A 23727-nucleotide genomic window follows, 5' to 3' on the forward strand; every position below is an offset into this window, starting at 1 on the left:
TAAGCCTCAATTAGTTTCTCTAATGCAACAGAATTGCAAGTTCCATGGACTTCCATTGGAAGATCCTCATCAGTTTTTAGCTGAATTCTTGCAAATCTGTGACACTGTCAAGACTAATGGGCTTGACCCTGAGGTCTACAGACTTATGCTATTCCCTTTTGCTGTAAGAGACAGAGCTAGGACATGGTTGGACTCTCAACCTAAAGAAAACTTGGACTCTTGGGAAAAGCTAGTCAATGCCTTCTTGGCAAAGTTCTTTCCACCTCAAAAATTGAGTAAGCTTAGAGTGGAAGTCCAAACCTTCAGACAGAAGGAAGGAGAATCCCTCTATGAAGCTTGGGAAAGATACAAACAATTAATCAGAAAGTGTCCTTCTGATATGTTTTCTGAATGGAGCATCATAGGTATTTTCTATGATGGTCTTTCTGAACTGTCCAAGATGTCTTTGGATAGCTCTGCTGGAGGATCTCTTCATCTGAAGAAGACGCCTACAGAAGCTCAAGAGCTGATTGAAATGGTTGCAAATAACCAATTCATGTACACTTCTGAAAGGAATCCTGTGCACAATGGGACTAGTCAGAAGAAAGGAGTTCTTGAGATTGACACTCTGAATGCCATATTGGCTCAGAACAAAAAATTGACTCAACAAGTCAATATGATTTCTCAAAGTCTGTCTGGAATGCAAAATGCACCAAGCAGTACTAAGGAAGCTTCATCTGAGGAAGAAACTTATGATACTGAGAACCCTTCAATGGAAGAGGTGAATTACATGGGAGAACCCTATGGAAACACCTATAATCCTTCATGGAGAAATCATCCAAATTTGTCATGGAAGGATCAACAGAGACCTCAACAAGGTTTCAACAATAATAATGGTGGAAGAAACAGGTTTAGCAATAGCAAGCCTTTTCCATCATCTTCTCAGCAACAGACAGAGAGTTCTAAGCAGAACACCTCTGACTTAGCAACCATGGTCTCTGATCTAATCAAAACCACTCAAAGTTTCATGACTGAAACAAGGTCCTCCATTATAAATTTGGAGGCACAAGTGGGTCAGATGAGCAAGAAAATTATTGAACTCCCTCCTAGTACTCTCCCAAGCAATACAGAAGAAAATCCAAAGGGAGAATGCAAGGCCATCAACATGGCCGAATTTTGGGAGGAAGGAGAGGCAGTGAACGCCACTGAGGAAGACCTCAATGGACGTCCACTAGCCCCCAATGAGGAACCATGGGAATCTGAGGCTCAAAATGAGACCATAGAGATTCCATTGAATTTATTTCTGCCATTCATGAGCTCTGATGAGTATTCTTCCTCTGAAGAGGATGAGTATGTCACTGAAGAGCAAGTTGCTAAATACCTTGGAGCAATCATGAAGCTAAATGACAAGTTATTTGGAAATGAGACTTGGGAGGATGCACCCACTTTGCTCACCAAAGAACTGGATGACTTGTCTAGGCAGAAACTGCCTCAAAAGAGACAGGATCCTGGGAAGTTTTCAATACCTTGTACCATAGGCACCATGACCTTCAAGAAGGCCTTGTGTGACTTAGGGTCAAGTGTAAACCTCATGCCTCTCTCTGTAATGGAGAAGTTAGGGATCTTTGAGGTGCAAGCTGCAAAAATATCACTAAAGATGGCAGACAACTCAAGAAAACAAGCTCATGGACTTGTAGAGGATGTTCTGGTAAAAGTTGAAGACCATTACATCCCTACTGATTTCATAGTCCTAGAGACTGGGAAGTGCATGGATGAATCCATCATCCTTGGCAGACCCTTCCTAGCCACAGCAAGGGATGTGATTGATGTTGATAGAGGAGAGTTGATCATTCAAGTGAATGGAGAATCCTTGGTGTTTAAGGCCCAAGGATATCCCTCTGTCACCATGGAGAGGAAGCATGAAGAGCTTCTCTCAAAACAGAGCCAAACAGAGCCCCCACAGTCAAACTCTAAGTTTGGTGTTGGGAGGCCACAACTAAACTCTAAGTTTGGTGTTGAACCCCCACATTCAAACTCTAAGTTTGGTGTTAGGAGGTTCCAACATTGCTCTGAGCATCTGTGAGGCTCCATGAGAGCCCTTTGTCAAGCTACTGACATTAAAGAAGCGCTTGTTGGGAGGCAACCCAATGTTATATTTTATCTATTTTCTTTTGTTATTTTATGTTTTTTGTAGGTTGATGATCATGAGAAGTCACAAAATCAATGAAAAAAGCAAAAACAGAATGAAAAACAGAAAGAAAAACAGCACACCCTGGAGGAGAGCATGCTGGCGTTTAAACGCCAGTGAGGTTAGCTGTTGGGCGTTTAACGCCCAGTCTGGCACCATTCTGGGCGTTTAACGCCAGAAAGGGGCACCAGACTGGCGTTAAACGCCAGAAAAGGGCAAGAAGCTGGCGTTAAACGCCAGAAATGGGCACCAGCCCGGCTTTTAACGCCAGAAATGGCTAAAAACGCATTTTTGCATGCCATTTGGTGCAGGGATGACTTTTCTTTGACACCTCAGGATCTGTGGACCCCACAGGATCCCCACCTACCCCACCACTCTCTCTCTTCTTCACCCATTCACCAATCACCTCAACACCTCTTCCCCAAAAAACCCTCCACCTATCAAATCCCATCTTTCTCTTCACCACTCACATCCATCCTTCATAAAACCCCACCTACCTCACCATTCAAATTCAAACCACTTTCCCACCCAAACCCACCCATACATGGCCGAACATCACCCTTCCCTCTCTCCTATATAAACCCATCTTCACTCCTTCATCTTCACACAACCTAAACACCACTTCTCCTCCTTCTTGGCCGAACACCTTCTTCCTCATTTCTTTTTCTTCTACTCTCTTCTTTCTTCTTTTGCTCGATGACGAGCAAACATTTTAAGTTTGGTGTGGTAAAAGCATTGCTTTTTGTTTTTCCATAACCATTTATGGCATCCAAGGCCGGAGAAACCTCTAGAAAGAGGAAAGGGAAGGCAAAAGCTTCCACCTCCGAGTCATGGGAGATGGATAGATTCATCTCAAGGGTGCATCAAGACCACTTCTATGAAGTTGTGGCCTTGAAGAAGGTGATCCCCGAGGTCCCTTTTTCACTCAAAAAGAGTGAATATCCGGAGATCCGACATGAGATCCGAAGAAGAGGTTGGGAAGTTCTTACCAACCCCATTCAACAAGTCGGAATCTTAATGGTTCAAGAGTTCTATGCCAATGCATGGATCACCAAGAACCATGATCAAAGTGTGAACCCGGATCCAAAGAATTATCTTACTATGGTTCGGGGGAAATACTTGGATTTTAGTCCGGAAAATGTAAGGTTGGCATTCAACTTGCCCATGATGCAAGGAGATGAACATCCTTACACTAGAAGGGTCAACTTTGATCAAAGGTTGGACCAAGTCCTCACAGTCATATGTGAAGAGGGCGCCCAATGGAAGAGAGATTCAAGAAGGAAGCCGGTTCAATTGAGAAGGCATGACCTCAAACCTATGGCTAGGGGATGGTTGGAGTTCATCCAACGCTCAATCATTCCCACTAGCAACCGGTCTGAAGTTACTATAGACCGAGCTATCATGATTCATAGCATCATGATTGGAGAAGAAATAGAAGTTCATGAGGTTATAGCTCAAGAGCTTTATAAGGTGGCGGACAAGTCCTCTACCTTGGCAAGGTTAGCCTTCCCTCATCTCATTTGTCACCTCTGTTATTCAGTTGGAGTTGACATAGAGGGAGACATTCCCATTGATGAGGATAAGCCCATCACTAAGAAGAGGATGGAGCACACAAGAGATCCCACTCATCATGAGATCCCTGAGATGCCTCAAGGGATGCATTTTCCTCCACAAAACTATTGGGAGCAACTAAACACCTCCCTAGGAGAATTGAGTTCCAACATGGGACAACTAAGGGTGGAGCATCAAGAACACTCCATCATCCTCCATGAAATTAGAGAAGATCAAAGAATCATGAGAGAGGAGCAACAAAGACAAGGAAGAGACATTGAGGAGCTCAAGCACTCCATAGGATCTTCAAGAGGAAGAACAAGCCGCCATCACTAAGGTGGACCCGTTCTTTAATTTCCTTGTTCTTTATTTTCTGTTTTTCGAATTTTAGTGCTTATGTTTATCTATGTTTGTGTCTTGTGATCATTAGTGTCTTAGTGTCTATGCCTTAAAGTTATGAATGTCCTATGAATCCATCACCTTTCTTGAATAAAAAATGTTCTTAATTGAAAAAGAGAAGAATTGCATGAATTTTGAATTTTATAATAGTTTAATTATTTTGATGTGGTGGCAATACTTTTGTTTTCTGAATGTATGCTTAAACAGTGCATATGTCTTTTGAATTTGTGGTTCATGAATGTTGGCTCTTGAAAGAATGATGAAAAAGGAGACATGTTACTGAGGATCTGAAAAATCATTAAAATGATTCTTGAAGCAAGAAAAAGCAGTGAATACAAAAAAAAAAAGAGAGAGAAAAACGAAAAAAAAGAGAGAAAAACGGAAAAAAAGAGAGAAAAAGAAAGAAATAAAGTTGTGATCCAAGGCAAAAAGAGTGTGCTTAAGAACCCTGGACACCTCTAATTGGGGACTCTAGCAAAGCTGAGTCACAATCTGAAAAGGTTCACCCAATTATGTGTCTGTGGCATGTATGTATCCGGTGGTAATACTGGAAGACAGAGTGCTTTGGGCCACGGCCAAGACTCAATAAATAGCTATGTTCAAGAATCATCATACTTAACTAGGAGAATCAATAACACTATCTGGATTCTGAGTTCCTAAAGAAGCCAATCATTCTGAATTTCAAAGGATAGAGTGAGATGCCAAAACTATTCAGAGGCAGAAAGCTAAAAGCCCCGCTCATCTAATTAATACTAATCTTCATAGATGTTTTTGGAATTCATTGTATATTCTCTTCTTTTTATCCTATTTGATTTTCAGTTGCTTGAGCACAAGCAACAATTTAAGTTTGGTGTTGTGATGAGCGGATAATTTGTACGCTTTTTGGCATTGTTTTTAGTATGTTTTTAGTATGATCTAGTTAGTTTTTAGTATATTTTTATTAGTTTTTAGTTAAAATTCACTTTTCTGGACTTTACTATGAGTTTGTGTGTTTTTCTGTGATTTCAGGTATTTTCTGGCTGAAATTGAGGGACCTGAGCAAAAATCAGATTCAGAGACCAAAAAGGACTGCAGATGCTATTGGATTCTGACCTCCCTGCACTCGAAGTGGATTTTCTGGAGCTACAGAAGCCCAATTGGCGCGCTCTCAACGGCGTTGGAAAGTAGACATCCTGGGCTTTCCAGCAATATATGATAGTCCATACTGTGCTCAAGATTTGATGGCCCAAACTGGCGTTTAAAGTCACCCTCAGGAATTCCAGCGTTAAACGCCGGAACTGGCACAAGAATGGGAGTTAAACGCCCAAACTGGCACCAAAGCTGGCGTTTAACTCCAAGAGGAGTCTCTACACGAAAATGCTTCATTGCTCAGCCCAAGCACACACCAAGTGGGCCCAGAAGTAGATTTTTATGTCATTTACTCATCTCTGTAAACCTTAGGCTACTAGTTTTCTATAAGTAGGACCTTTTACTATTGTATTTTCATCTTGGTTCTTCTGGTTCCCTTTTTGGGACCGAAGCCAATGATCACTCTTGTTCTTATGTATTTTCAACGGTGGAGTTTCTACACACCATAGATTAAGGTGTGGAGCTCTGCTGTACCTCGAGTATTAATGCAATTACTATTGTTCTTCTATTCAATTCCGCTTGTTCTTGTTCTAAGATATCACTTGTTCTTCAACTTGATGAATGTGATGATCCGTGACACTCATCATCATTCTCACCTATGAACGTGAGACTGACAACCACCTCCGTTCTACCTTAGATTGGGTGAATATCTCTTGGATTCCTGATACACGATGCATGGTTGATCGCCTGACAACCGAGTGCTCGCTTGACAAAAGAGCCAGCCATTCCGTGAGATCAGAGTCTTCGTGGTATAGGCTAGAACTGATGGCAGCATTCAAGAGAATCCGGAAGGTCTAACCTTGTCTGTGGTATTCTGAGTAGGATTCAATGATTGAATGACTGTGACGTGCTTCAAACCCCTGAGGGCGGGGCGTTAGTGACAGACGCAAAAGAATCACTGGATTCTATTCCGGCCTGATCGAGAACCGACAGATGGATAGCCGTGCCGTGACAGGGTGCGTTGAACATTTCCACTGAGAGGATGGGAGGTAGCCATTGACAACGGTGAAACCCTTGCTTGAGCTTGCCATGGAAAGGAGTAAGAAGGATTGGATGAAGACAGTAGGAAAGCAGAGAGACGGAAGGGACCAGCATCTTCATGCGCTTATCTGAAATTCCCACCAATGAATTACATAAGTATCTCTATCTTTATCTTTATGTTTTATGCGTTTATCACCATACCCATTTGAGTTTGCCTGACTAAGATTTACAAGGTGACCATAGCTTGCTTCATACCAACAATCTCTATGGGATCGACCCTTACTCGCGTAAGGTTTATTACTTGGACGACCCAGTACACTTGCTGGTTAGTTGTGCGAAGTTGTGTTTATGCCATGGTGTTGAACACCAAGTTTATGGATTATTTGAGTTGTAGTGATCACAATTTCGTGCACCACCTCCACAAGGGCAGGGCAGCCTCCTGGAAGCCAATTCTTCATGGGCTGAAAATTGAATTAAAAATCCAATTTAATTCATTTCTTCACCAAATCAAAAGCCCATCCAAATCCCAAGATCCAAGAATAGAAAGTGTATAAATAGGAGATAGTTTGATGTAATTAGGACCTTTTTCTTGACTTTGGAGTTTTGAACTTTCCTTTTGAGCTTTGAATCCTTTTCTTTTATTTTTGACTTCTGAACCTTCTCTTAGAGATTTTAGAGAATTAGGGAGGAGAATTGATCTCTCTTCTTCCTCGTTCTTGCTTGGGAAATTTTTACTTTTCTTGTTTTGTGTTTTGGGTGTGAAGAATTGAGGAAATTCTGTCTCAATCTCCATTCAAAATCTCTTTAATTCCTCTTCTGCATAATTGTGTTGAATTTCATTTCCTTTACTGCTTCTTCTTCAATTTCTTGTTAATTGCTTTATGGACTTGGATCTGGGAAGGCAATTGAGATCTAGACTTTGCTATCTAGTCTCTTGAGTCCTGAGATCCCATTTTCCTTTTTGGTTCTTCTGTGAACCCTTGCTGCAATTTAATTTCAGTTTCCTGTTTGAATTTTAGTACTTACAATTCATCTTCTGATTTATTAATTGTTGCAATTTACTTTCCCTTGCTGAAATTCTGAATTCCCAGTCCTTAAATCCCTTTTCCATTCAAGCAATTTATATTTCTTGAATTTTAAGTTACTGCAATTTACATTTCTTGCCCTTTAAGTTTCAGTCATTTAATTTCTTGTTCTTTAAGATTTAGCACCTTTACTTTCCATTCTCTTTAATTTCTGCAATTCTCCCCTCCCCCTTTACATTTCAAGTAATTTAGTTTCTGTTAATGATAAACCACTCAACCAATATTTGATTCACTTGACTAAATCAACCACTAAACTAAAATTGCTCAATCCTTCAATCCTTGTGGGATCGACCTCACTCCCGTGAGTTTTTATTACTTGATGCGACCCGGTACACTTGCCGGTGAGTTTTATGTTGGATCGTTTTCCACACATCACATATCTTTTCTATCATATCTTCTTAAAACCATAACTTTTCAATCATATCTTCTTAATCACATCTTTTTCCAAATAATTTTCAATCTTTGTGATTTCTAATTTCAAAATCTTTTTCAAAAATCACTTTATTTCTTTCCCAACTTTAATTTTCGAAAATCATTCTTCAATTTTTCAAAATTTCTTCAAAATCTTTTAATTTATTTTCGAAAATTCTTCCCTTCTTCTCACATCCTTCAATTTAAGGACTAACACTCGTCCACTATCAACAATTCAAACTCTATCTCTCTTGATAAGTTTGAATTCTTCTTCTTCTACCCCCTCCTTCTATTCTTCTTTTCCTTTGACATCTCAAGGAATCTCTATACTGTGACATAGAGGATTCCATATTTTCTTGTTCTCTTCTCTTTCATATGAGCAGGAGCAAAGACAAAAGCATTCTTGTTGAGGCTGACCCTAAACCTGAAAGAACCTTGAAGCGAAAGCTAAGAGAAGCTAAGGCACTACTCTCTGTAGAGGACCTAACAGAAATCTTCAAACAAGAAGAAGACATGGCAGCCAAAAACAACAACGATGCCAACAATACAAGGAAGGTGCTGGGTGACTTTACTGCACCTACTCCCAACTTCTATGGGAGAAGCATCTCTATCCCTGCCATTGGAGCAAACAACTTTGAGCTTAAGCCTCAATTAGTTTCTCTAATGCAATAGAATTGCAAGTTCCATGGACTTCCATTAGAAGATCCTCATCAGTTTTTAGCTGAATTCTTGCAAATCTGTGACACTGTTAAGACCAATGGGGTTAACCCTGAGGTCTACAGACTTATGCTCTTCCCTTTTGCTGTAAGAGACAGAGCTAGGACATGGTTGGACTCATAACCTAAAAAAAGCCTGAACTCTTGGGAAAAGCTAGTCAATGCCTTCTTGGCAAAGTTCTTTCGACCTCAAAAATTGAGTAAGCTTAGAGTGGAAGTCCAAACCTTCAGACAGAAGGAAGGTGAATCCCTCTGTGAAGCTTAGGAAAGATACAAACAATTGATCAGAAGGTGTCCTTCTGACATGCTTTCTGAATGGAGCATCATAGGTATCTTCTATGATGGTCTGTCTGAACTGTCCAAGATGTCATTGGAGAACTCTGCTGGAGGATCTCTTCATCTGAAGAAGACGCCTGCGGAATCTCAGGAACTCATTGAAATGGTTGCAAATAACCAATTCATGTACACTTCTGAAAGGAATCCTATGAATACAGAAGAGAATCCAGAAGGAGAGTGTAAGGCCATCAACATGGCCGAATTTGAAGAGGAGGAAGAGGCAGTGATCGCCACTGAGGAAGACCTCAATGGACGTCCACTGGCCTCTAATGAGTTCCCTAATAAGGAACCATGGGAATCTGAGGCTCACACTGAGACCATAGAGATTCCATTTGCTTTACTTCTGCCATTCATGAGTTCTGACGAGTATTCTTCCTCTGAAGAGGACGAAGATGTCACTGAAAAGCAAGTTGCCAAGTACCTTGGAGCAATCATGAAGCTAAATGACAAGTTATTTGGTAATGAGACTTGGGAGGATGAACCCCCTTTGCTCACCAAAGAACTGGATGACTTGACTAGGCAGAGATTACCTCAAAAGAGACAGGACCCTGGGAAGTTCTCAATACCTTGTACATTAGGCACCATGACCTTCAAGAAGGCTCTGTGTGACCTAGGGTCAAGCATAAACCTCATGCCTCTCTCTGTAATGGAGAAGCTAGGGATCTTTGAGGTACAAGCTGCAAGAATCTCACTAGAGATGGCAGACAATTCAAGAAAACAAGCTTATAGACTTGTAGAGGATGTTCTGGTAAAGGTTGAATACCATTACATCCCTGCTGATTTCATAGTCCTAGAGACTGGGAAGTGTATGAATGAATCCATCATCCTTGGCAGACCCTTCCTAGCCATAGCAAAGGCTGTGATTGATGTTGACAGAGGAGAATTGATCATTCAAGTGAATGAAGAATCCTTTGTGTTTAAGGCTCAAGGATATCCCTCTGTAACCATGGAGAGGAAGCATGAAGAGCTTCTCTCAAAACAGAGTCAAACAGAGCCCCCACAGTCAAACTCTAAGTTTGGTGTTGGGAGGCCACAACCAAATTCTAAGTTTAGTGTTGAACCCCCACATTCAAACTCTAAGTTTGGTGTTGGGAGGTTCCAACATTACTTTGAACATCTGTGAGGCTCCATGAGGGCCCACTGTCAAGCTACTGACATTAAAGAAGTGCTTGTTGAGAGGCAACCCAATGTTATATTTATCTATTTTTCGTTGTTATTTTATGTTTTCTATAGGTTGATGCTCATGTGAAGTCACAAAAACAATTGAAAAAGCAAAAACAGAATGAAAAATAAAAAGAAAAATAGCACACCCTGGAGGAAAAACTTGCTGGCGTTTAAACGCCAGTAAGGGCAGCAAATGGGCGTTTAACGCCCAGTCTGGCACCATTCTGGGTGTTTAACGCCAGAAAGGGGCACCAGACTGGCGTTTAACGCCAGAAAAGGGCAGCAGCCCAGCGTTTAACGCCAGGATTGGCAGAAAGGGCGTTTTACACGCCACTTGGTGCAGGGATGAGATATCATTGACACCTCAAGATCTGTGGACCACACAAGATCCCCACCTACCCAACCCCTCTCTCTTCTTCACCCATTCACCAATCACCTCAACACCTCTTCCCCAAAAACCCCTCACCTATCAAATCCCACCATTCTCTTCACCACTCACATCCATGGTTCATAAAACCCCACCTACCTCACCATTCAAATTCAAACCACTTTCCCCCCTAAACCCATCCATAATGGCCGAACCCTACCCCTCTCTCCACCCCTATATAAACCCATCTTCACTCCTTCATTTTCACACAACCTAAACACTACTTCCCCCCCTTGGCCGAAACACAAAGCCCCTTTCCATCTCTTCTATTTCTTCTTCTTCTACTCTCTTCTTTCTTTTTTTGCTCAAGGACGAGCAAACTTTCTAAGTTTGGTGTGGTAAAAGCGTTGCTTTTTGTTTTTCCATAACCATTTATGGCACTTTAGGCTGGAGAAACCTCCAGAAAGAGGAAAGGGAAGGCAAAAGCTTCCACCTCCGAGTCATGAGAGATGGAGAGATTCATTTCAAGGGTGCATCAAGACCACTTCTATGAAGTTGTGGCCATGAAGAAGGTGATCCCCGAGGTCCCTTTCAAAATCAAAAAGAGTGAATATCCGGAGATCCAACATGAGATCCGAAGAAGAGGTTGGGAAGTTCTTACCAACCCCATTCAACAAGTTGGAATCTTAATGGTTCAAGAGTTCTATGCCAATGCATGGATCAACAAGAACCATGATCAACGTGTGAACCCGGACCCAAAGAATTGGCTTACAATGGTTCGGGGGAAATGCTTTGATTTTAGTCCGAAAAATGTAAGGTTGGCATTCAACTTGCCTATGATGCAAGAAGATGAACACCCCTATACTAGAAGGGTCAACTTTGATCAAAGGTTGGACCAAATCCTCATAGACATTTGTGAAGAGGGTGCTCAATGGAAGAGAGATTCAAGAGGGAAGCCGGTTCAACTGAGAAGGCATGACCTCAAGCCCGTGGCTAGGGGATGGTTGGAGTTTATCCAACGCTCAATCATTCCCACTAGCAACCGGTCCGAAGCTACTATAGACCGGGCTATCATGATTCATAGCATCATGATTGGAGAGGAAGTAGAAGTTCATGAGGTTATATCCCAAGAACTTTATAAGGTGGCGGACAAGTCCTCTACCTTGGCAAGGCTAGCCTTCCCTCATCTCATTTGTCACCTCTGTAATTCAGTTGGAATTAACATAGAGGGAGACATCCTCATTGATGAGGACAAGCCCATCACTAAGAAGAGGATGGAGAAAACAAGAGATCCCACTCATAGACATGAGGAAATTCCTCATCATGAAATTCCTGAGATGCCTCAAGGGATGCACTTTCCTCCACAAAACTATTGGGAGCAAATCAATACCTCCCTAGGAGAATTAAGTTCAAGTATAAGACAACTAAGGGTGGAGCACCAAGAGCATTCCATCCTCCTCCATTAAATTAGAGAAGATCAAAGAATCATGAGAGAGGAGCAACAAAGGCAAGGAAGAGACATTGAGGAGCTCAAGCACTCCATAAGATCTTCAAGAGGAAGAACAAGCCGCCATCACTAAGGTGGACCTGTTCTTTAATCTCCTTGTTCTTTATTTTTCTATTTTTCAAAAATTATGCTTTATGTTTTATTTATGTTTGTGTCTTATGATCATTAGTGTCTTAGTGTCTATGCCTTAAAGTTATGAATGTCCTATGAATCCATCACCTTTCTTAAATGAAAAATGTTCTTAATTGAAAAAGAGAAGAATTGAATGAATTTCAAATTTTATAACAGATTAATTATTTTGATGTGGTGGCAATACTTTTGACTTCTGAATGTATGCTTGAACAGTGCATATGTCTTTTGAATTTGTTGTTCATGAATGTTAAAATTGTTGGCTCTTTGAAGAATGATGAAAAAGGAGACAAGTTACTGAGAATCTGAAAAATCATAAAAATGATTCTTGAAGCAAGAAAAAGCAGTGAATTCAAAAAAAAAAAAGCAAGCAGAAAAAGCCAATAGCCCTTTAAACCAAAAGGCAAGGGTAATAAAAAGGATCCAAGGCTTTGAGCATCAGTGGATAGGAGGGCCTACAGGAATAACATCCTGGCCTAAGCGGCTAAACCAAGCTGTCCCTAACCATGTGCTTGTGGCGTGAAGGTTTCAAGTGAAAACTTGAGACTAAGCGGTTAAAGTCGTGATCCAAAGCAAAAAGAGTGTGCTTAAGAACCCTGGACACCTCTAATTAGGGACTCTAGCAAAGCTGAGTCACAATCTGAAAAGGTTCACCCAGTTATGTGTATGTGGCATGGATGTATCCGGTGGTAATACTGTACAACAGAGTGCTTTGGGCCATGCCTAGACCTTGTTCTTATGTATTTTCAACGGTAGAGTTTCTACACACCATAGATTAAGGTGTGGAGCTCTGTTGTACCTCGAGTATTAATGCAATTACTATTGTTCTTCTATTCAATTCAGCTTATTCTTGTTCTAAGATATTCATTCGCACTCAAGAACTTGATGAATGTGATGATTATGTGATGCTCATCATCATTCTCACTTATGAACGCGTGCCTGACAACCACTTCCGTTCTACATGCAAACAAGGCTTGAATGTGTATCTCTTGGATTCCTTAATCAGAATCTTCGTGGTATAAGCTAGAATCCGTTGGCGGCCATTCTTGAGAATCCGGAAGGTCTAAACCTTGTCTGTGGTATTCTGAGTAGGATTCAGGGATTGAATGAATGTGACGAGCTTCAAACTCGCGATTGTGGGGCGTTAGTGACAGACGCAAAAGAATCATTGGATTCTATTCCGACATGATCGAGAACCAACAGATGAATAGCCGTGCTGTGACAGAGCGCGTTGAACATTTTCACTGAGAGGATGGGACTGTAGCCATTGACAATGGTGATGCCCAACATACAGCTTGCCATGGAAAGGAGTAAGAAGGATTGGATGAAGACAGTAGGAAAGCAGAGAGACGGAAGGGACAAAGCATCTCCATACACTTATCTGAAATTCTCACCAATGAATTACATAAGTATCTCTATCTTTATTTTATGTTTTATTCATCTTTTAATTATCAATCCTCCATAACCATTTGAATCCGCCTGACTAAGATTTACAAGATGACCATAGCTTGCTTCATACCAACAATCTCTGTGGGATCGACCCTTACTCGCGTAAGGTTTATTACTTGGACGACCCAGTGCACTTGCTGGTTAGTTGTGCGAAGTTGTGATAAAGAGTTGAGATTGCAATTGAGCGTACCATGTTGATGGTGCCATTGATGATCACAATTTCATGCACCAATTTCAAAAACATGCAATTGACACCAAACTTAAAAATTGACACTAGTCTCAAACAAGAAACACTAAATTATTTTTTATTTTTATGATTTTATGATTTTTTGTATATTTTTTTTGAAAATTAATTTTTAGAAAAACGAAAACAAGAAAAACGTTTTGAAAAATTTTTGAAAACTTCTTGAAAAGAAAATTACCTAATCTGAGTGACAAGATGAACCGTCAGTTGTCCAAACTCGAACAATCCCCGACAACGGCGCCAAAAACTTGGTGCACAAAATTGTGATCTCTAATAATGGCATTCAACTTGGTATGCGCATTTATAAGTCAACACTTTTTTCACAACTCCGCACAACTAATCAGCAAGTGCACTGGGTCGTCCAAGTAATGAACCTTACGTGAGTAAGGGTCGATCCCATGGAGATTGTTGGTATGAAGCAAGCTATGGTCATCTTGTAAATCTCAGTTAGGCGGATAATAAATGGTTATGGAGTTTTCAAATAATAATAATAAATAAACAGAAAATAAAGATAGAAATACTTATGTAAATCATTGGTGAAAATTTCAGATAAGTGTATGGAGATGCTTTGTCCCTTTTGGATCTCTGCTTTCCTACTGCCTTCCTTCAATCCTTCTTACTCCTTTCCATGGCAAGCTGTATGTAGGGCATCACCGTTGTCAATGGCTACATCCTATCCTCTCAGTGAAAATGGTCTAAATGCTCTGTCATAGCACGGCTAATCATCTGTCGGTTCTCGATCATGTCGGAATAGAATCCATTGATTCTTTTGCGCTTGTCATCACACCCAACAATCGCGAGTTTGAAGCTCGTCACAGTCATTCAATCCCTGAATCCTACTTGGAATACCATAGACAAGGTTTAGACTTTCCGGATTCTCATGAATGCCGCCATCAATTCTAGCTTATACCACGAAGATTCTGATTAAGGAATCTAAGAGATATGCGTTCGGTCTAAGGTAGAACGGAAGTGGTTGTCAGTCACGCGTTCATAGGTGAGAATGATGATGAGTGTCACGGATCATCACATTCATCATAGTAAAGTGCAACGAATATCTTAGAACAGGAATAAACTAAATTGAATAGAAAATAGTAGTAATTACATTAAAACTCGAGGTATAGCAGAGCTCCACACCCTTAATCTATAGTGTGTAGAAACTCCACTGTTGAAAATACATAAGTGATGGTCCAGGCATGGCCGAATGGCCAGCCCCCCTGAATGTGATCAATAGTCTCCTATGATGAATAATACATTAAAACTGAGACCAAAGATGTGGTCAAAAGATGTCTAATACAATAGTAAAATGTCCTTCTTATACTAGACTAGCTACTAGGGTTTACAGAAGTAAGTAATTGATGCAGAAAATCACTTCCGGGGCCCACTTGGTGTGTGCTTGGGCTGAGCTTGAGCTTTACACATGCAGAGGCTTCTTTTGGAGTTGAACGCCAAGTTGTAACGTGTTTTTGGCGTTCAACTCTGGTTCGCGACGTGTTTCTGGTGTTTGACTCTAGAATGCAGCATGGAACTGGCGTTGAGCGCCAGTTTACGTCATCTAATCTTGAATAAAGTATAGACTATTATATATTGCTGGAAAGCTCTGGATATCTACTTTCCAACGCCATTGAGAGCCCGCCATTTGAAGTTCTGTAGCTCCAGAAAATTTATTTTGAGTGCAGGGAGGTCAGAATCCAACAGCATCAGCAGTCCTTTGTCAGCCTTCTTATCAGAGTTTTGCTCAGGTCCCTCAATTTCAGCCAAAAAATACCTGAAATCACAAAAATACACACAAACTCATAGTAAAGTCCAGAAATGTGAATTTAGCATAAAAACTAATGAAAACATCCCTAAAAGTAACTATATCCTACTAAAAACTACCTAAAAATAATGCCAAAAAGCGTATAAATTATCCGCTCATCATTGACAAAGGCTTTTTGGCGTTTAACGCCAGTCAGGTTCCTGGCTTGGCGTTAAATGCCCAAAACAAGCAACAATTGGGCGTTAAACGCCAGAATGGATGCCATTCTGGGCGTTTAACGCCAGGAATGTGGAGGGAAGGAAGTTTTGTTTCCAACTCAATTTTTTTTTTCAAATTTTCATGTTTTCTTCCATAATTTCTTGCATGAACATGTTACAAATTCTCATTTTTCAATTTCAATTTGAAAAAAAAAAATTTAATCCGAAAAATCTTTCTTCATCCTTTTTAATTTCTTTTCAAATCTTTTTCAAAACTCATCTATCTTTTTAATATCTTTTCAAATCTTTTTCAACTCATCATACTATCTTTTCAAATTTAGATTTATCTTTTTCAAAACTCTCTCATATATTTTCAATTTTAAAATTACATCTTTTGCATATCATACTTATCTTTTACAAATCATATCTTCTATCATATCTTTTTTCAAAATTTTTGCCCACCCCTCCCTTTTAAATTCACATTCGGCCACCCCTTCTCCTCCACAAATCGAATTTGCTTTTCCTCCTGTTCCTCTCCTTTATTTCTTTTGCTTGAGGACAAGCAAACCTCTAAGTTTGGTGTGTTTTTTGTGATCACTGAGCAAAGATTCACTAAGATCATGGCTCCTAAGGGAAAACAAACCACTTTAAGAGGAAAGAAAGAGAACACTCCAAAACCACTTTAGAATAAAGAGAGGTTCTTAACCAAGGAACATGCAGACCATTACCACAAAATAATAGGTCTAAGGTCAATGACCCCAAAAGTTAAATTCGATCTGAAAGAAGACGAATATCCGAAGATCCAAGAGCAGATTCGAAATAGGGGCTGGGAAATTCTAGCTAATCCTGAGACAAAGGTGGGTAGAAATTCTACTCAAATCTATGGCAAACAGATAAGTAGAGAATGACTGGAACTGCCTTTTATACCTTTCAAACTATGGTCAGAGGGAAGATTATTTACTTCCACCTAGACAGAATAAGAGAGGTCTTCAAGGTGCCTCAACTACAAGATGATCCAGAATCCTTTAATAGGAGAATGGTGGGATTAGATAAGCGCTTGGACCAAGTTCTAGAGGACATATGCATCCCTGGAACCAAGTGGATAACCAACACAAAAGGTGTCCCAATCAACTCAAGAGTGGAGATCTCAAACCAGTCGCTAGGGGCTGGCTGGACTTTATTGGGCGTTCTATACTGCCCACCAGCAACCACTCTGAAGTCACTGTCAAAAGAGCAGTGATGATCTATTGCATTATGCTGGGAAACAAAGTGGAGATTCATCATCTGATTTCTTGTGAGCTCTACACAATTGCAAACAAGAACTCCACTAACACCAAATTGGCTTACCCAAGCTTAATCTCTCTGCTATGTAAAGATGCTGGGGTAAAGATGGAAGTGGATGAATATATCCCAATCGACCACCCAATCACCAAGAAGTCAATGGATGGACAACAAATGCCAGATAACTCCATCAAAAGGAGGGCGTAGGAGTTTCTCCCAAAATTCCATCAAATTGACTACTGGACCCGCCTAGAAACATCTATCACCAAGTTGCAAGAAGCCATGGATCAAGTTAAGAAAGAATAGCAAAATCAAAATAGCATGCTCTGTAAGCTGCTTAAGGAACAGGAGAAGCAAGGGCGTGAACTACAGGAGCTGAAGTGCCAGAACGTGTCCCTTGAAGGACCAGACATACCACAGATTGAAGGAGCATCCATCTACCAAAATAAAGGTTGTTGACTCCTAATCTTAACTCTGTGATAACTTCTGCTATTAGAGAGCTACCTTAGGAGTCACATGAATAGTAGTAATTAGTATTTTTATTTTTATTTTTATCATCTCCAAGTAAGCTATAAATTATTTTTCTCATCATCATTAAACATGAATAAAATAGCAGATTTTTTTTTAATAAGGAGGCAATTCTTTCTCGAATTTTTAATAAGAAAAATTCAAATTATTTATATGTGGTGGCAATACTTTTTTTTTCTGAATGAATGCTTGAACAGTGCATATTTTTTATAGTGAAGTTTATGAATGTTAAAATTGTTGGCTCTTGAAGGAATGATGAAGAAGGAGAAATATTGTTGATAATCTGAAAAATCATAACATTGATTCTTGAAGCAAGAAAAAGCAGTGAAAAACAAAAGCTTGCGAAAAAAATAAATAAATAAAAAAAGGAAGAAGCAAGCAGAAAAAGCCAATAGTCCTTTAAACCAAAAGGAAAGGGTAAAAGGGATCCAAGGCTTCGAGCATTAATGGATAGGAGGGTCCAAAGTAATAAAATCCTGACCCAAGCTGGTGAATCAAGCTATCCCTAACCATGTGCTTGTGGCATGCAGGTCCAAGTGAGAAACTTGAGACTGGGTGGATAAAGTCGTGATCCAAGGCAAAAAAAGAGTGTGCTTAAGAACTCTGGACACCTCTAGTTGGGGACTTTAGCAAAGCTGAGTCACAATCTGAAAAGATTCACCCAGTTATGTGTCTGTGGCATTTATGTATCCGGTGGTAATACTGAAAAACAAAGTGCTCAGGGCCACGGCCAAGACTCATAAAGTAGCTGTATTCAAGAATCAACATAATAAACTAGGAGAATTAATAACACTATCTGAATTCTGAGTCCTTATAGATGACAATGATTCTGAACTTCAAAGGATAAATTGAGATGCCAAAACTATTCAGAAACCAAAAGCTACTAGTCCCGCTCATCTAATGAGACTTTGAGCTTCATATAAAACTTTGAAGCCCAATTGACGCGCTCTCAATTGCGTTGGAAAGTAGACATCCTGGGCTTTCCAGCAATATATAATAGTCTATACTTTGCCCGAGTTTTGATGACGCAAACTGGCGTTTAACGCCAATTTTCTACCCTATTATGGGGTTAAATGCCAGAACTGGGCTAAAAGCTGGATTTAAACGCCTAAACTAGCACAAAAGCTGGAGTTAAATGCCAAGAATAGTCTCTACACATGGAAGCTTCAATGCTCAGCCCAAGCACACACCATGTGGGCCCCGGAAGTGGATTTCTGCACTATCTATCTTAATTTACTTATTTTCTGTAAAACTAGGTTACTAGTTGAGTATAAAAACTACTTTTAGAGATTCATTCAGTACCTCATGACATTTTACAACTGAATTTGTATCTTCTATGGCATGAGTCTCTAAACCCCATGGTTGGGGGTGAGGAGCTTGAAGAACTAAAGATTGATGATTTAGAAGTTATAGTAAACTCTCGTTGTAAGTATAGTTACTAAACCAAGCAATCAACCTTTCTTACAAACGTTTTGGTTGTTACAAGTAACAAACCCTAAATAAATTGATAATCGAAGTATTTAAACCTCGGGTCATCTTCTCAAGGAATTGCAGGGAGGTATGACTTATTATTGGCTATGAAAAAGGTAAAATTTTGGGGGTTTTGAGAATGAGGAACAAGTATGATAAATGATAAGCGAAATAAATAAATAACTATAAAATAAACTCTTGGCAAGATATGAAAATTCGGAAGTCCTATCCTAGTTACTCCTATAAGAATAGAAGTTAATCCCACTTATTTAACCTTTGCGTAAGCAAGGGAAAGTCCAGTGAATCAATTGGTTAGAATTCCCAAGTCCTAGCCAACTCCTAAGGAAAGACTAGAGTTAGTGGAATTCAAATTAATTAGCCGACATAACAATCAATCATGAATAGTTGATAACTCAAGAGTTTCCAGTTAATCAATTAAAGCCAAGAATATAAAAAGCTAAATGAAAATCATAGATTTGAAAATACCTCAATTGTATTTAAATATAATATTAAATCTAACATGGAAAGATTTATGAATCAAATGGGCAACATAAATAATCAACAGATAAAAGTATTAGAGTATCCAAAGTAGAAGAGGAACATAAATTTAAAGGAATATTGAACCTGTGATGAAGACGAAATAAATCGTAATTTCTAAAAATCCTAATCCTAAAATCCTAAGAGAGAGGAGAGAACCTCTCTCTCTAAAAACTACATCTAAAACTATGAAATCTGAATTATGAAAAGCCCTGATTATGAATGGATGCATTCCCCCACTTTATAGCCTCTAATATGTGTTCTCCGGACCGAAAACTGGGTCAGAAACAGCCCAGAAATCGCTGATTGTGAAATCTGGTCCGTACAGGTCGCGGCAAAGTGACGCGGAGGCGTTATCCACACGTCCACGTGGAATGAGATTCGCAGATGCGACGCGTCCGTGTGGAGCATGCGTTTGCGTCACATATCTGTATGGCCACTATGGTGAATTATATATCAAATGGAAGCCCCGGACGTTAGCTTTCCAACGGAAGTGGAACCGCATCATTTGGATCTCTGTAGCTCAAGTTATGATCGTTTTAGTGCGAGAGGGTCAGGCTAACAGCTTTGCAATTCCTTCAACTTCTTGTATTCCTTCCACTTTTGCATGCTTCATTTTCATCCTATAAACCATTCCTACCCTGTAATTCCTGAAATCACTTAATACACATATCAAGGCATCTAATGGTAATAAGGGAGGATTAAATAAAAGGAAATAAAAGCCAAGGAAGCATGTTTTCAATCAAAGCACATAATTAGGAAGGCAAATACAAAACCATGCAAATAGTATGAATAAGTGGGTAAAGAATAGATAAAAACCACTCAATTGAGCACAAGATAAACCATAAAATAGTAGTTTATCAGAGCTCTGCTGTGTCTAGATGGATTAATACAATTACTTTTATTTTCTATTCAATCATGCTTGATTCTATTCTAAGACATTCACTCGCACTTAAACATGATGAATGTGATGATCCATGACACTCATCACCATTCTCAACCTACGAACGCGTGCCTGACAACCACTTCTGTTCTAACTTAGATTGAGTGTGTATCTCTTGGGATCCTAGTTCATGAGTTTGACTGCATCTCCTGACAACAGAGCGTTTAACCTGTGAGACCAGAGTCTTCGTGGTATAAGCTAGAATCAATTGGCAGTATTCTTGAGATCCGAAAAGTCTAAACCTTGTCTGTGGTATTCCGAGTAGGATTTGGGATGGGATGACTGTGAAGAGCTTCAAACTCACGAATGTTGGGCGTAGTGACAGACGCAAAAGGATCATTGGATCCTATTCCAGTACAAGTGAGAACTGACAGATAATTAGCCATGTATATGGACCTTTTTCACTGAAAGGACGGATGGTAGCCATTGACAACGGTGATCTACAAACATACAGCTTGCCATGGAAGGAGCCTTGCGTGCATGAAGAAGAAGATAGTAGGAATGCAGAGATTTAGAAGACAGAGCATCTCCAAAACTCCAACCCATTCTCCATTACTGCATAACAAGTATTTATTTCATGTTCTTTTATTTTTCACAATTAAAACTAAGAACCATTATTGATATCCTGACTAAGAATAATAAGATAACCATAGCTTGCTTCAAGCCGGCAATCTCTGTGGGATCGACCCTTACTCACGTAAGGTATTACTTGGACGACCCAGTGCACTTGCTGGTTAGTTGTACGAGTTGTGAAAAGTATGATTTACAATTTCGTGCACTAAAGAGTCATTCTATGATGCATACCAATCAAATGGCTATGGTGAATCTCCTTGTGACTTTCAAGAATCACCACTATATGCCTATGAGCCATATCCTCAACATGACCATCAACCATGCTCACAAGCCCTTTTTTACCAAGCACCTCCATATGACCCTAATCCATATCCACCATACCAACCACCTTTTGAACCATATGAGCCATACATAGAACCGCCACCATTCTAACCTCAATACTTCCAAGAACCACCTCCTTCATACTATGACCAAGATGAACCACCTCCAATGTGTGAAAACTTTCAACCACAAGATGAATTCTACCTTCCACCACAACCCTCCATGGAAGAATATCTATGTCCATCTTTCAAGAAAGCAATGGATTGGCTTCAAGCAATCATCCGTGAATAGTTAGATACATGGGACTCATACCATATGTCCAAGGATAATTGTGGAGGAGCAACCGAAGAGGAAAGCATGAAGGGAATTGTAGAATCTCAACTTGAGAACAATAGATTGGAATATGTTGGGCAACAAGTAGAACAAATGGAGAACATAGAACCACCGTATCCTCACTGTGATGAACCACCTTTCTATTAAGAACCCTTCCTCCAAAATGATGAAACCTTCCATCCACCCCAACCTCCAATGGATGACATCCTGGGTGTCCTTGTTCAAGGGCAAGAAGAGATGAAAAGAGATGTGCAAAATTTTATGGCCACCTTGGATGCGGTAACAAATCAATTAGCCTCCCAATGCTTGAACACTTGATGCGTGAGCATCTTTCTTGTCTTTTCCTAGTGAATTTGTAATCAGTTTGTTAAGTTTAATCTAGAATTAAGTGTCTTTTAGCCACTATGGATGCTACTTTGAGTCTTGTGCAATTCTATTTATTTTAGGTAACATTCGACTGGAATTGATGGAGTTTCTGCAGCACAAAAATTTAAATGAGATGACAGCAAGAAGCGACGCGCATACGTACCTGACGCGTGCGCGTGATTTAGAGCTTTCCATGGTGATGCGTGCACGTGGATGATGCGTGCGCGTGATTTTGAGCTTTCTATGGTGACGCGTACGCGTACCTGACGCGTACGCGTGACATGCACCACGTGCAAAAAATGCTTGGGGCAATTTCTGGGCTATTTTTGACCCAATTTTCAGCCCAGAAAGCACATATCAGAGGCTGCAGAATGGAAGAATCAGGGGAACACTTCTTATTACTTCCCAAGTTAGGTGTGGGTCCTATGAAGCAAGTGGTCCCCATCAATCACTTGAAGACTTGCTGATTGCCATAATTAATTCTGATTTAAATTTAAATATTATAGGAAAAGATATTAGTTTAGATATTAAATTTTGAATTAATTAGGATTAGATATAAAAGATATTAGGATTCTATACCAATTAACATTCAGTACTTTAGAGTTTACCTGAATCCTAGTTTTCTTCTCAGAGTCATGAGCAACTAAACCTCCATTGTTAAGGTTAGGAGCTCTGTCTATTGTATGGATTGACATTATTATTTTTCTATTTTAATTCATTTTTTTATTTATATTTCAAGAATTATTTTCGTTCTTTATTCTATGAATTTGGGTGGAACAGAAGTATGAACCATATTCTAATTGAGTTCTTGTATAACTTGGAAAAGCTCTTTACTTGAACAACAGCTTGAAAACATATTCTCCTGAATTTCTAGTTATTTGTATTTAACGGGATATGTGACATATAATCCCCTTACATCTGGATAATTAGGATTCTTGTGGCATATAAACTGGAATTTGATCATCGCCCTTTAATTGGAATTAATTGACCAAGGAATTGACGGTTGATGAATTTTAGAGGAGACTAGAAAGGTCTAAAAAATTAGGGTCTAGTCATATATAGTTTGCTATGAATTAAATCTTGCATGACTAAAATAGATAGTAAGAAAAGTCAATCCAGAAAATAGATAACTCTGAAGCCTTAACTATTTTCTCCTATATTTTATTCCTAACTTATTCACCTGCTGTCTTCAAACTCTTAATTTACTGTTTAATGCTCTTTGAACATCCAACACTCTTTTCTGTTTTCCTAACTAAGTGGTTTAACCAACCATTATTGCTTGATCCATCAATCCTCATGGGATCGACCTTCACTCACCCGAAGTATTACTTAGTACAACCCGATGCACTTGTCGGTTAGTTTGTGGGTTATAAATCCCGCAGCAACACTCAAGGAACTCCCATGGCTACATGTGGAAAATCTAATGAAGAACATAGCATGAAGGAGAAATTGGAAACTCCAGTGGGAAATGAGGGAAGTTGCTTTGTGTTGGAACAATTGGAGGAAGCTACTATCTTGAAGAAAAGAAAGAAGTGGTTGAGGACTTAGGAGATGCAGAACCCCCATGGGAACCTAGAGTTGAAGAAAACCCTCCAAAAAGATTAAAATTGATGTCAAGGAGGAATGTGCACAACCTCCAGGAAGGCATATCCCATATGAAGAATTGGACGGGATAGAGCAAGAATTGAGTTCCCTTGGCAATGAAGATCAATCAACAAGTACTAGTGGTGAAGAATCCTTTGCACTTGAAGAACCTTCTCCCCGTGAACTTGGAAGTGTTGTGGAGGT

General features: G+C 39.7%; 1 non-coding gene across 1 annotated transcript; it reads right to left on the reverse strand.

The window, feature by feature from the left end:
- Positions 1-277: 277 nt before the first annotated feature.
- Positions 278-384, reverse strand: LOC112799062 (small nucleolar RNA R71). The gene has a single exon (XR_003200648.1). It is a non-coding gene; the product is annotated as a small nucleolar RNA R71 (small nucleolar RNA).
- Positions 385-23727: the final 23343 nt, after the last annotated feature.

The sequence above is a fragment of the Arachis hypogaea genome, chromosome 4 (genome assembly GCF_003086295.3).
Source record: "Arachis hypogaea cultivar Tifrunner chromosome 4, arahy.Tifrunner.gnm2.J5K5, whole genome shotgun sequence".
In the NCBI taxonomy this organism is placed as follows: domain Eukaryota; kingdom Viridiplantae; phylum Streptophyta; class Magnoliopsida; order Fabales; family Fabaceae; genus Arachis; species Arachis hypogaea.